The sequence below is a fragment of the Perna viridis genome, chromosome 3, assembly GCF_037379345.1.
Source record: "Perna viridis isolate PV_CMFRI_1.1 ecotype Kerala chromosome 3, ASM3737934v1, whole genome shotgun sequence".
Classification (NCBI taxonomy): Eukaryota; Metazoa; Mollusca; class Bivalvia; order Mytilida; family Mytilidae; genus Perna; species Perna viridis.
In genome coordinates, this window is record NC_142447.1 from 58,695,382 (window position 1) to 58,709,130 (window position 13,749).

The following is a 13,749-nucleotide window of genomic DNA, read 5'->3' on the forward strand; positions in this document are numbered from 1 at the left end:
AAACTATACCTGTATCATTAACCATGTTTTGACTATTATTCATAGTATGTGTATTGTTCATTGACTGCAGATGATCATGTGATGTCTGGTCATGTAAATTTAAATGGAATCCACCCGAATCTATTTTTGTCTTTAGTTTTATTGATTTTTCTGATTTATTCTTATAAAAGGAAAATATACTTATCTCGTTTTTTCGATCGGCAACTGCATTTGGACAGTTCCTAACCAAATGCTCGAAACACATGCAATGAAACAGGGACCTTGACGTGCATCCCTCATTTTAATGAACACCTTCTGGTTGTGCTTGTACTGTTCTTCATTGCCCGTTTTTTTTTTTAATTTATACCTCCCGAGAGCGCCTTCTGATTTTAGTGAATATTTCGTCTGAATCCCTCTAGACGTGTATCCAGGAATTTTGTCATGTTGTCTAACAAAATGTCTTGTTTAGAAAGCATGGCATATTGAACTTCTTGTTGAATTGCTCTTTGAATGTTGGCATCCATCCTGCTTGTTTGAATGATGGCATCCATCCTGCTGGTTTGAATGTTGGCATCCATCCTGCTGCTTTGAATGTTGGCATCCATCCTGCTGGTTTGAATGTTGGCATTCATCCTGCTGCTTTGAATGTTGGCATCCATCCTGCTGGTTTGAATGTTGGCATCTATCCTGCTGGTTTGAATGATGGCTAGAAAGTAAAATACTTGTAAAACACACCCTGCCATTACAGAAACGTACCAAAACCTGATTGGACAATAGTAAATATTGGAAACACCGAATACTATTATATACATACCTACAAAACATTATTTTCCCACTATACTATTTGAAACACGGGAAAATACAAATATTACAGACAGCTTTATGAAAGTGATTATTATGGACATATAACAGACAGCTTTGGGACAGTGGTCATTATTGACATATGACAGACAGTTTTGGGCCAGTGCTCATTATTGATACATTTCAGACAGCTTTGAGACAGTGGTCATTATGGACACATTTGACAGCTTTGGGACTTAATATTATGGATATATTAGGGACACCTATAGGGCAGTGAACATTATGGACATATTATAGACAGCTTTGGGACAGTGGTCATTATGGACATATCATAGATAGCTTTTGGACAGGGATCAATACTGACATATAACAGACAGCTTTGGGACAGTGAACATTATGGATATATTACAGACAGCTTTGGGACAGTGGTCATTATGGACATATTATACATAGCTTTAGGACAGTGATCATTATGGACATATACCAGACAGCTTTGTGACAGTGAACATTATGGGTATATTACAGACAGCTTTTGGACAGTGAACATTGGAAAACAATTATTAGCAAGCTAAAGAGGTGTTTTGTTTTAGGAGAAATCAAGAATGAGATATTTGTTTTTGATCATTTTTAATAACAGTTTACATGATATATTATATATGTTCTATTAAATGGTGTATACTTCATACTCAGACTAGGTAATATGAGTGGTAATTGTTTCTTGTAGGGCCATGTCAACTGACCAGATTTACAGCCTTCTAGGACCATTGAAGGAGGAGTAGCAGTAAACAGAAGGAAAGAAAAGGATGTAGACACTTTTGATTGCATACTTGATTGTAGTAGATAAACGGTCTCAATAGACATGATAGAGAAACTAGAAAACTGTGAACTTGTTATCATCAGTCTAATGCCTGCTTCAGTCATAAAATCCAAACTTTGGCTATAAATTATTTTTAGTTTTCAAGTATGAAATAACTATATGTACTTTATATCTGCACTGGATTCAGTCTTATATACATAAGAGACACTGGGGAATCCTGTATATAACTTATGCATGTCAAATTCAAATTAGTCATATGATTGATAAAACATTTTATGATTGTGAGAAAGCAGATAAATACCTGTTCTGTACTGATTAAATAGTATACATAAATAGAAAACCTATTCTGAATTTAGATTTATTTTTGTGGCTAAAACACTGGAAATTGAAATAGAAAGTATTTTTTTTAAATGTTGATTGACCACATGAAAAGTTGTAATTGGTGATGAAATTAGAAAATGTTTATAAATATATGTATTGATTTATACAAAGACTTTAAGTTTTAAGGCAGAATGTGTGTTTAGAGGATAAAGACACATTTTTCTATTTACATAGGAAACTGAAAATACCAAATATGAAAATGTTTCTGGTTTTCATATTGTTTATGCCCAAAAACATTAAAGATATGTAGCAAAAAGTTTAATAGAATGATATAGCAAGATGTATTGACAAACCTTTTCCATTAGTAGACAAAATACTCATATGTCATAACTTGTAGTTTATGGAAAGGTTTTGATTTTTAAAATTCTCATGAATAGTTTCTATTGGGTCACTGAAGGTACTACCCTTTATCAAGTTCATCTCGGAGCATTACTTCTAAATCATAAAAAAACAATTTATGGTCGTGAGTAGTTTTGGTTATTAAAACAGTTCAATGGTTTTTTTTTTTTTTGCATTATCTCTTTGACCTAGCATGTCTGCTGCTTTATAAAACTGCATCCAAATTTCATTGTATATGATTTTGCCAACCATAAAATTTTAACATTAATCTTTAAGTCTTGACAAAACACTTGAACAGTTTCTTAGTTTACATTTTATTTGTACGATATAAAAAATTTGTTACTTATAGTTATAAGTTTTTAGTGAGAATCTCAGCTTGTTTGCAGGGTGTCAAGTTCATATAAATTTGAAGGTCACCATATTTTCCCTATAAATCATTAAAATTCATATAAAACCCTATATATTCAGAAAAATCGAATATTTTTTTTCCGAAATGATAAAAAACACTGATTTGAAGCCTTTATGAATCATTAATATGCAATGTATCTCTTCACTATTTTATGTGCAATTAAGATACTCATATATATATGTATTAAATAGCTGTTTCTGGGAAAGTATCTTATAGGTATGTTATTCTATCTAATGTAATCAGGGCAGCAAAATTTAAGCCGTGTTTATTGATCATCATATACTCATGTTAGTGGAAAGACTTAACAAAGAGATAAGGGAGGCCATAATACATGTACTTAGAATAGAGAGTTGTATTTAGGTTTTGTAACAGAGATATAAGAGCTGGACAGTAAACTAATTAAAGTTTAATGTCTTTTTAGTTTACAATGTTTGTTGCCATATATTATTCCAGTTTTTGTTAAATACCAAATTTGTTAGGTTTCTAGGCTGAAACCATAGACTTTCAACACAAATCCTTCAATAAAAACCCTATATATCCCTATAAATTTATTTAAAAATCCCTATATTTGCCCTATAAATTGAAAAAAAAAATCCTATACTCCTATATTTTTAAGGCCAAAGTGGCTTGACACCCTGTGTTTGATATGTCTCAGATTTGAGGATAATGTCTCTATTATTGATATGGTCTGTTATAACACTTATCTGGCATTTCTCAGTCAGTTTAAAAGATGTGTCTTAATAAATAGTATTAAAAAAACTAATTATGTTAAAATCAAAATGCACTGCATAAAAACTCAATTTAATTCTTTATAATTATGTAAATTCTTTTTTTCATTATATTTTAATAGGAAGGACCACATCAGTAGTAGCTGATAGCTTGGTTATTTGATGTATTGTTCATTCTATTAAGACACCATGACTGTGTTCAGGATATTTTTCTAGCAATATGTAATCCCTTGAGTATGTCTTGTTGACAAATTACTAAGTTAATGGTGGCAAACTGAATAATAAAGATTGATGCATGTATTTGTTTTCAGCCATTGGAAGAAGAACCTTTCTTATACTTCTTATTATTGTACTTCATGGTAAATAATTAATATGTCACTTTACAAAATATAGGGGGACATAGTGTTGTTGCTCGCTTGGCTTTTATTTTTTTCATGGGTGCTATGTTGTTATGTCATTCTGTTTTCAGCAGGAGCCTCACTCTGTTTATAAAAAATTCAACAATCTCCCACTTAAGCTCTGGCGTTGAAGTTGGACATTTAGCCTTATTAAAAAATTTTTACTCGTCTTATTTGAATTTTTGGCTCAAAACTTTAAATTTTGTCAAGAAAATTGATCCAAAACCTGTGACCATTAAGTTACTATCATTGTATTATTGGGAAATGTCATCTTTCAGGGAAGGAGATGTCACAAGAAATTATCACAGTGAAATTTGAATTAAGTTAAAATATTGTCTGTTGCTTAACATAAAACATGATGTGAAAACAAAACCTTGGCAAATCTGCTTTGAGAAAATTATGTGAGGGAGCCCCCTGCTTTGGAATTGTTAAAGGTTAACACATGTTTTTTGCTATTAGTTTTTGGGTATGCAATTGTTGTATGCAGAATGTTTGGTCATGCCATGCCTATGTATATACATATACCATAAATTCATTTAGAAGTAAACCACATGAGTATGTATGGGAAGTGTAGAAGCTTGGTCTAAGATATGTGTATAACAGGGGTATGGATGGGAAATGTAGAAGCTGGGTCTAAGATACGTGTATAGCAGAGGTATGGATGGGTACTTCTCAACAGACCTATTGTATTTTTTTACCCCACACACGAAGTGATGAGGTATGATGTGATACCCTCCCAAAAGTTGTGTCAGCCTGTCTGTCCCATGACTCAGCCTGCCCGTCCCATGACAGATTCTAGATGATAACTTAGAAGGTATGTACAGATCATGTGAAAATTTCAATTTGTTTGGATAACGTCCCTCCCCCCCCCCCCCCCCCCCCCAAATTTTTTTATGAAGTGAGTTTATCTTTCTTTGAATATTACATAATTTTGAAATTTTGAAAGTTATTTCTGTTTGGGTTTAATGTAGTCTAGATCAAGTTTCCATTTCATTTTAAGTTCTTTTTTTTCAATTAACCCCCCCATGAATCAGAGTTATCTTTCTTGGAATATGTATAGGTGAAATTGTTTTATTGGAGTTATTTTATTTTATTTATTTTTTTTTGGAAAGCTGAAAAAAGGTGAAAGTTATTTCTTTTCAGATTATGGAGTCTGGATAAGAATTTGAATTTGAGTTTGATCTGTTTTTCCTGCATGATGATTTGTAATTTAGCATGTGTCCATGACTATTTAACATCATTTGATGTCCCAATAGATGCCATCTTTTATTTGGTTTTATACTTCTGAGGTCAGCCACCATTAATTAATAAAAGTTCTATTGTTTTGTCACTCTTTATTATTTGCATTTTAGTTTTTACATGTTTATTTATATTATTTTCTTTATATCTTGTTTTACTCAGTATAGTTGCAATATTTATGTAGATTCATGTTAAAATGCTTTTGTCTATAGAGGATTAAAACAAATATGTGATGATGTGTAAATCATTACTTTTAATTTAAGGATTGGGTATTTTTTCTCACAAAAATTACCAATGTAGTTGTTATGTTTACCATCTTTTTCTTATGATAACAAGTCTTATTTGTTCTTTTTTACCTGTTTATTTTACTACATTGAAAGCTTTACATGAATAAAACTATAATGGCATAATCATTATCTGCTATGCTTGTTCAGTTATTGGGTCATTCTTTCCAAAATTGGTGTTTCCGGTAACACTTTTCAAAATTAGGTTTGATGTAGGTAATATTTATTAGTTTTGATTTTCAAAGAAGATATATAAAGCAAAATAGCATTATTGTAAAAGTATTTTAATTTGTGGATACAAATTTTCGTGGATTCTTGAATTTGTGGTTTTGAAGTTTTTATTATAAACATCAATGGAAATCTCCATTTTGTTGGGGACCAAATTTCGTGTTTTGGCCTAACCACGAATACCACGAAAATTGGTACCCCACGAACAATAGTACTTTCACAGTAATTTTTATTGCATTATCACTTTAAGGTCAACAAGTATGTATTCAAATATTTATTTTTAATGAGCAAGTAGTATTGGATGAAGATTAAAAATAATCATCTTTAAATTATTAGTCCCCTTCTAGCAACTTCCGTAAAAAGGAACTTTAAGTTTGCATTCACTCCGTTTGTCCACCAGTTTTCCACACTTTTTCGCCACATTTGCCAATATACATCTGATATTTGGTACTTTGCTTAACCTTGACAAAAATTCATTGATGGCAAAGTAACATAAACTACTGGTACATGTATTTTATGTTACTTTGCCATCAAAAAATGTCTTTTTCAAGGGAAGATAATTCACAAAAATGTATGGGAAGTTTTAGAAATTTGCAAACAAAAACATTTTCATTTTAAAAAAGCTGGGTAGGGTTTTTTCGATATGAAAACATGTCAGAAAGTGTCTTTTCATAATTTTAACAAAAAGCACACTGATATTTTTCTTTTAATTTTAATGTATGTCTGTCTAACAAACAACCTTTGAGTATCCTGAGCAGACATCTGTAGACTATAATCTACCCATGATGTACTTAAATGCAGGATCATTATTTTTTGTCAGTACTGTAAAATTTTAAAATGAAGGCCATAGGAAATGAAGATTTCTTTTGAATGGTTAACTATTTTGAAATATACAAGAAAACTATTGTCCCTAAAGACATCCATTACAATTTGAAATCTAGGATGTAATATGATGAATTTGATAATAACATCAGATTGAGGGTTGTGAACATGTACACATTATTTTCTGATCACTTTATGTTTTTGTTGTTTTATTATAGATATTAAATTAGTTCTTTAATTTTTATTTGTCTTCTTAATTGTCTTTACTTAGAAATTGAAAAAGAAACTGAAAAAGAAACATTTATAATTGAAAACATCAACATCATGGTTTCTGATATCATTTTAACCACATTTGTTCAGGAATATGTCATCCCATCTTTTATGGTACAAACGACAATAGTCAATACTTGCCTTATAAATTTGATAAATCATTAAAATAAATAGACCTATTATTTAGCAGGTATAATAGAATCACCCAATTTGTCTGTCTATAGATCTTGTAGGCACAACTTCTTTAAAATCATTCAAGAGATTTTGATGAAATTGTATTGAAAGGTTTGTTCTCATAGTATACACAGAGGACTCCAAAGGGTGATTTTTACATGTGAAGACCTAGTAACACATCTCCCAAACCACTGAAGGGATTTTGATGAAATTTTATTGGAACATTGGCATCATAGATGTGCTTGAAGGAATACAACTCCAAACTGATATAAATTTATTTGAAGCTGGAGGTATTTTCTTTGTGAGCTTAGTTTCAAGTCATTTAAGATCACTTTTTATACAATGAATATTGAGTTCCGCATCAGAGAACAACATCAAGCACAATATTCATAAAACAGGCCATAAAAAATTTAAATTGTCTTCAATTTTTTATTTATTTTCAAAAAAAAAAAATCAGGAGGAGCGTCAAAACATATATAAGCCGTGAAATGGCTCAGTTAAGCATAAATAAGAATAATAAATACGTGAACATAATAAATACAAATAAAACGCATGTCATACAGAAAATGAAACCAGAAATTCCGGCTCTACGGGCTTCGTCGGGCCAAAAAGTTCTGAAAGTGAAGACTGTCGATCCAGACTGTAGTATCTTTTGTATTTTCTAAATAAAAGGGCAGGATAGATCGTTTGATTAGTGTTTAACGCCCATGCAGCAATATTTCAACTTTATCCGGGTGAACATGAAATGGATGATAAAATGAACACGAAACGAGAAATGGGATGGGACACAAGGATAATAGGGTCGACAAATTTGGATTGCCAATGGAAATAGGGAGGGGTAGGGCCAGGCATTGAGCCTCCTGAGGCGGAGAACAATGGTTCTTACTCCTATTGAATACCGAAGGGTTCTTTAACGTTCGGGGTATGGTCGAACAATTTAGCCTTCTGCGGCGGAGCACAAAGCCAGGGTGTCAAGTCCCTACAAATTCCTATACTTTCCTATAAATTTGAAGGTCCCTATTATTTATTAAAAACCCTATATATTCAGAAAAATCCATATTTTTTCCGAAATGATAAAAAAAACACTGATATATGAAGCCTGTATGAATCATCAATATGCAATGTATCTCATTACTATTTTGTATGCAATTAAGATAGATAATCATATATATATATATATATTTATTAAACAGTTTCTGGAAAAATATCTTATAGGTATGATATTCTATCTAATGTAATCAAGTCAGCAAAATTTAAGCCGTGTTTATTGATCATCATATACTCATGTTAGTGGAAAGACTTTACAAAGAGATATATCGTCTTTGATTTGGCATATCCTTGTTGAAAAGTTAGTATTTTAGTCATTGAATCCTTTTTAAGAATTCAACTTTATCTTTAAGAATGACTTGCTTTAAAGATTTTAAAATGGGAAATTTCACAAAGCCAGAACTAATTGAGGGCAAAACAGGCAAGGAATTGTTGAGCATTGATGTCAATAATGTAAAGACTTGCTTAAGTGATTAGGACATAGTAATAGGTGGTAAAGTGAGACATCACATGGTAAAGTTGAGTTCTGAACAGCAAAGAAAGCAAATGCTAGGAATTCGTGCATTTTACCGTAGATCAGTTGAGCACTTACAGAAGAAACTGCTACTAGGGAATGCCCTTATCACGAGTCTTGTTGTCTCATTCCATTGAAAAAGACTGGAATAGTCAGATGTATTCAACAAATAATCAGACAACTAGAACCGACAACTGATCTTGTTTTGGTTACTGATGAGTGGAAATGTTTTCAGCAGGACAGCAGTCTGCCTGTAGCAGTGGAGCAGCAGAGAATTAACCACTACTAAAAAGAAGTATTTGACTTGAAAAGTGATGATGGCAAAACTAAGTACAGACTATTGGAGAAAGTAATTAACACAAAACATATATAAGCCGTGAAGTCGCTCAGTTAAGCATAAATAAGAATAATAAATACGTGAACATAATAAATACAAATAAAACGCATGTCATACAGAAAATGAAACCAGAAATTCCGGCTCTACGGGCTTCGTCGGGCCAAAAAGTTCTGAAAGTGAAGACTGTCGATCCAGACTGTAGTATCTTTTGTATTTTCTAAATAAAAGGGCAGGATAGATCGTTTGATTAGTGTTCAACACCCATGCAGCAATATTTCAGCTTTATCCGGGTGAACATGAAATGGATGATAAAATGTTTTTGTTTGTTGGGATTTAACGTCCGAGCAGCAATATTTCAACTATATTCAGAGGATGATAAAATGAACACGAAACGAAAAATGGGATGGGACACAAGGATAATAGGGTCAGTTGAGCACTTAAAGGAGAGACTGCCACTAGGGAATGCCCTTATCACGAGCCTTGTTGTCTCATTCCATTGAAAAAGACTGGAATAGTCAGTGAGTCTGTCAGATGTATTCAACAAATAATCAGACAACTAGAACCGACACTTGATCTTGTTTTGGTTACTGATGAGTGGAAATGTTTTCAGCAGGACAGCAGTCTGCCTGTAGCAGTGGAGCAGCAGAGAATTAGTCACTACTAGAAAGAAGTATTTGACTTGAAAAGTGATGATGGCAAAACTAAGTACAGACTATTGGAGAAAGTAATTAACACAGCTCTGGTATTGCCACATGAAAATGCAAATGTAGAAAGGAGTTTGTCAGTGAATATAAATGTGGTTAATGATAATAGGACTTTGCTTTCAGAGCAAGCCTTTAATGGCACACGAATGGTGAAAGATGCAGTTGCATTTTATGATCCTCAACAATAAACAGCCAAGAAACATATTTTTTACAAAGGAATTGATCAAAGCTTTGAAAACTGCACATGCTTGTTACCAAGCAAGGCTTGAAGGAGAAAGAAACTAAAAAGAACTGGAATTATCCAAAGCAAGGGAGAAAAGAGAAAATGAAGAAAGATTAAAGAGAAAACGAGAAGAAGAACTAGCAGCTACCAAAAAAAAAAATGGACAAAGAGAGCTACATTTGTAGAACTGTCAGGAAAAGAAACACATGATAAGATTGATACAGATGCAAGCAATGCCCTCCGTAAAGAAGGAAAAATGAAACTAGAAAAGATAATGAAGGAAAAAGAGCACAGATAGATCATCTCTTCAGGTTAACCAAGTGATGATGGATACAGGTACAAGCAAATCAGCGAAGGCATTGAAGAAGGGGAAAAGCTCAGTGTTATGAAAGGTCACGTCTCTTTGGGAAAAAGATGACACTATGCAAGCAAAGCATGGTACAAAACATCATGAAAACTGTCATCTATCAAGTTGAAAAAAAAACAGGATGACAAGGAACGCAGTTCTAAAAGCAAGGGAGAGAAATCAACTAAGAGAAAGAGTGAAACAACTGCAGCACATGAAGAAGATAGAAAGAAAACAAAAGCATTAATGACATTTTCATGTACTCATTAGAATCATTTTGAATATTTGTTTCCGTAATTTTAATGTGATATAAAAAGTAACTTTATAATGGCTTAATGTAAACAGGAAAAATGATAAATGGGAGGAAAGGAAATGGCTGTAGGGGAGGGGCCATCATACATGTACATGTACTTATAATTGATGGTTATATATAGATTTTGTATCAGAGATATGAGAGCTGAGCTGGACAGGAAACTAATCAAAGTCAAATGTGTTTTTATTTTACAATGTATGTTGTAAAATATTATTCCAGTTTTTGTTAAATACCAAATGTTCTAGGTTCGTAGGCTGAAACCATTGACTTTCAACACAAATCCTTCAATAAAAACCCTATATATCCCTATAAATTTATTTAAAAATCCCTATATTCCTATATTTATTACGCCAAAAGTGGCTTGACACCCTGCAAAGGTTATTACTCCTCTCGAATACCACAGCAGGGTTCTTTAACGTGCGAAGAATGTGGCATCTTTCCCAACATGTTGGATCTCTAAGGTTTGCAGTCAGATTTTCCACTTGATGGCTTCACGACCCCAGCATGTAGCATGCCAAGGATACCCCATTCCACCACTTGGGGCACACATCCCAGTTTCTCTGTGGGCAGAACACCCTAGCCCCGGCTAGGATTCGGAGCACTACTTAGTCGACTTTTACAACAAGCTTGGCGCTGCTGTGGGTCTATTCTTTAGGCAAGATAGAAACTTTTATCCTAGACCCCCATAAAAATCAAATTGTTCCTCGATTTAGCATATGAAATAGTATAAAAAGAAAGCTGTGGTTGTGACATGGAACTGTTTAGGAATAACGGACAAAAAGGGGCCAAAAATCATTTGCTGATGTACAGACGACTTGTGTAAATGTGAAAGTATCTCAATGGGGGTTGTGACTTGAAATGTTTAGAAATTAGGGACCAAAAGAGATAAGAAAGAAGCATTTTTTGTTATGTCTGGCTAATAACTTAACGGTGAATGGATCTCTTTGAAATTGAAGGTTTCATACCACCACGCTATGGTGTTTTGTTTAAGTTCATCTAAGTTTTTTTTTTTATTTTCGCAGTGCTCGGTCACTAATATAACTCGTTATAGTTTAAGACCAACAGTTTCAAGATACGAGAAACATAGCAATGTAGTAAAAGGCCAAAAAGACGGAAGAGAATTTTCTAAATAAAAACCTGCAAGGAACTTCTATACAAATTCAAAGAATTGTTTACACAGTACAAGGAGTGAACGAAATTGATGTAAAAATACGCAGAAATCAAATTGAATATGAATGAAAAGTACAATTATACATGAAGCATTATCATGTGTATTATGCAAAACCAAACTTTAAGTTAAATAAATAAATTAATTAATAGGCAGTGTCTCCACGTACACAACTCGTGTACTTGGACCTCAGAGGCCTCACGTACACAACTAAAATACCGCAATTTCAATGGTCAATAATATATAAATGCATTGTTCTGAGATATTCTCATGCGATGTTCCGTCTTTTAAATAATTGTTGGTTATTTTTTGGCCAATTCTTACTGCTTTCTTCTTCATTGTAAAAGGGCATTCAGGCCATATATAAAAACACAAAGCAATGTTGGTTGAAATAAAAGATTAACTTATTCCGAACAAGAACAGAGCTCAGGGTCCACCGCTTCGCTACCAAATTTGTTTATTTCACTAAATCCGTATGACCTTGACCTTTAATCTACTGACCCCACACATGAAACCTTTGTAGACTCTATCTATCAGATAATATGTCACTAGGTGAATTACATAGAGTATGTACTCCTTCAGTGAGACCTGCAAGCAAAAATATTTTTTAAAAACTTTACTGAGATGGTGGATGAACTGAGATGCTAGATGCTTAATTGTGTAACGGGATTGGTATGGTGAATATGTCAGAGAGAATAACCCCACCAAGATGAAATTGTCATGCATGCTTTGCTGCAAATATTTATTTCTTATATCCCGGAGCTCTTGATATTTATTTCTAAGAAAGTGCATTTTGGGTGCGTATCGATGTAAAACCGAAGGCTCATTAAAATATAATAATTAAATATTTTGTGTATTACCCTCAAATATAGTCATATATTACGAGATCACAAGTTCTGTTAATTATACATCCAGTTTATTGATAAAATCGTCACATTATATATCAAAGTATTCTTGTCCAATTAAATTGAAGTATTTAAGTTGTGTATGTGAAGCCTCTGAGGCTCCGACTACTGCGGAGACACTGCCCCCCCCCCCCCAAAAAAAAAGTAAGCATAAAAGAAGCGACATTCCTGGACTGCATACGGATTTTAAACTAGACAAAAAATAGTGATGAAATGGTCCGGTAGACCGTTCAAGGGATGTAGCAGACACGAAAATCTTTTCCAAGGCAATAAGTATCTAGTGGCTGTGAACTGCAGGTGGTAAAGCATGCTGCTCCTTATATACCTACCTTGAAAATCGAAGTTGATAAGCACGACCTCTACCTCACGTATATATCGTTGCGAGTACACTAAAGTCTTCAAATTCGCTAGTCGTCAAATCTTCTATGCCATGCACTGATTTTTGCTTTCAACATTCAGGCGAATTAACTTAAATCCCAATCAATCAGTAATTTTCCCAAAGCATGTATGAACTTGGTTCAGAATTTTTTAAAAATCACAAATTTTAATGATCTGAAACTTCAAGATTTTAGGTCGATTGATAATATGCATTCACGTTATTTTCCAGTTCACATCTTTTGACTAATCGTACATTTGTACAAATATGCTACTAGCAAAATGAGTGTATTCCATTCTCGAAAATAATTTATACTTGACATTTAAGAACATTTCGAAGCTTATGTCGGTTTAAAAAGTCCATGAGAGCTAGTATTATGTAACGGGAGTCGTCTGTATGTGCAAGTTTCTCAGTGAAAATGGCCAATTAACACATTGAAATGTGCAATAGGTAGTGTACGGTGTTTAGTGTGTGCTATCGTTCTGATCAATGAATACTCTCTGTATTATACAGCTATGTTTGCTTTTCCAGATTTATGAGTCAATATAAACTTCCTATATTCTGACTATAACCTCATACAGGACACCCTGTTTTGTGGTACGTTCGTGCACTCGGCTCTGTAACTAGAACACTATCTAAATGAAAACTCCGTTAGAAACACAGTTTATTTGACCAAATACAAAGCTTTTGCTATAAAAAAAATGGTGCATATCGCTTATAAATGCATAGCGCTTAATAACTTCAAAATTAACCGGTATGACAATGCAACTGGAAGTGACTAACACCATACACGTTTGTATACCGCGCCATTTTTGTAGCTCAACAGAAAACCAGAAATGCAAATAATTTCATGATAAATTAGCGTTTAAAGAAGCCGAAAAGTCCGAATAAATCCAAACCAAAGCATTCTCTCGGAATGTTACATTCCTATGAGAAAACGGCATAAC

General features: G+C 33.2%; 1 protein-coding gene and 1 long non-coding RNA gene across 3 annotated transcripts in view; one reads left to right on the forward strand and one right to left on the reverse strand.

Moving 5' to 3' along the window:
• Positions 1–5,507, forward strand: part of LOC148623114 (solute carrier family 12 member 2-like) — a 52,102-nt gene extending 46,595 nt beyond the window's left edge. For both annotated transcript variants that reach the window (XM_088573646.1, XM_088573647.1), the window contains one exon: positions 1,505–5,507. The gene's annotated coding sequence lies outside the window, so the exon portion shown is untranslated. The remainder of the gene's footprint in view (positions 1–1,504) is intronic.
• On the reverse strand, positions 278–12,886 carry LOC148623117 (uncharacterized). Its single transcript, XR_015920779.1, has 2 exons — positions 12,756–12,886; positions 278–685 (listed from the first exon to the last, which is right to left on the reverse strand). It is a non-coding gene; the product is annotated as an uncharacterized LOC148623117 (long non-coding RNA).
• Between the last annotated feature and the right edge of the window lie 863 nt (positions 12,887–13,749).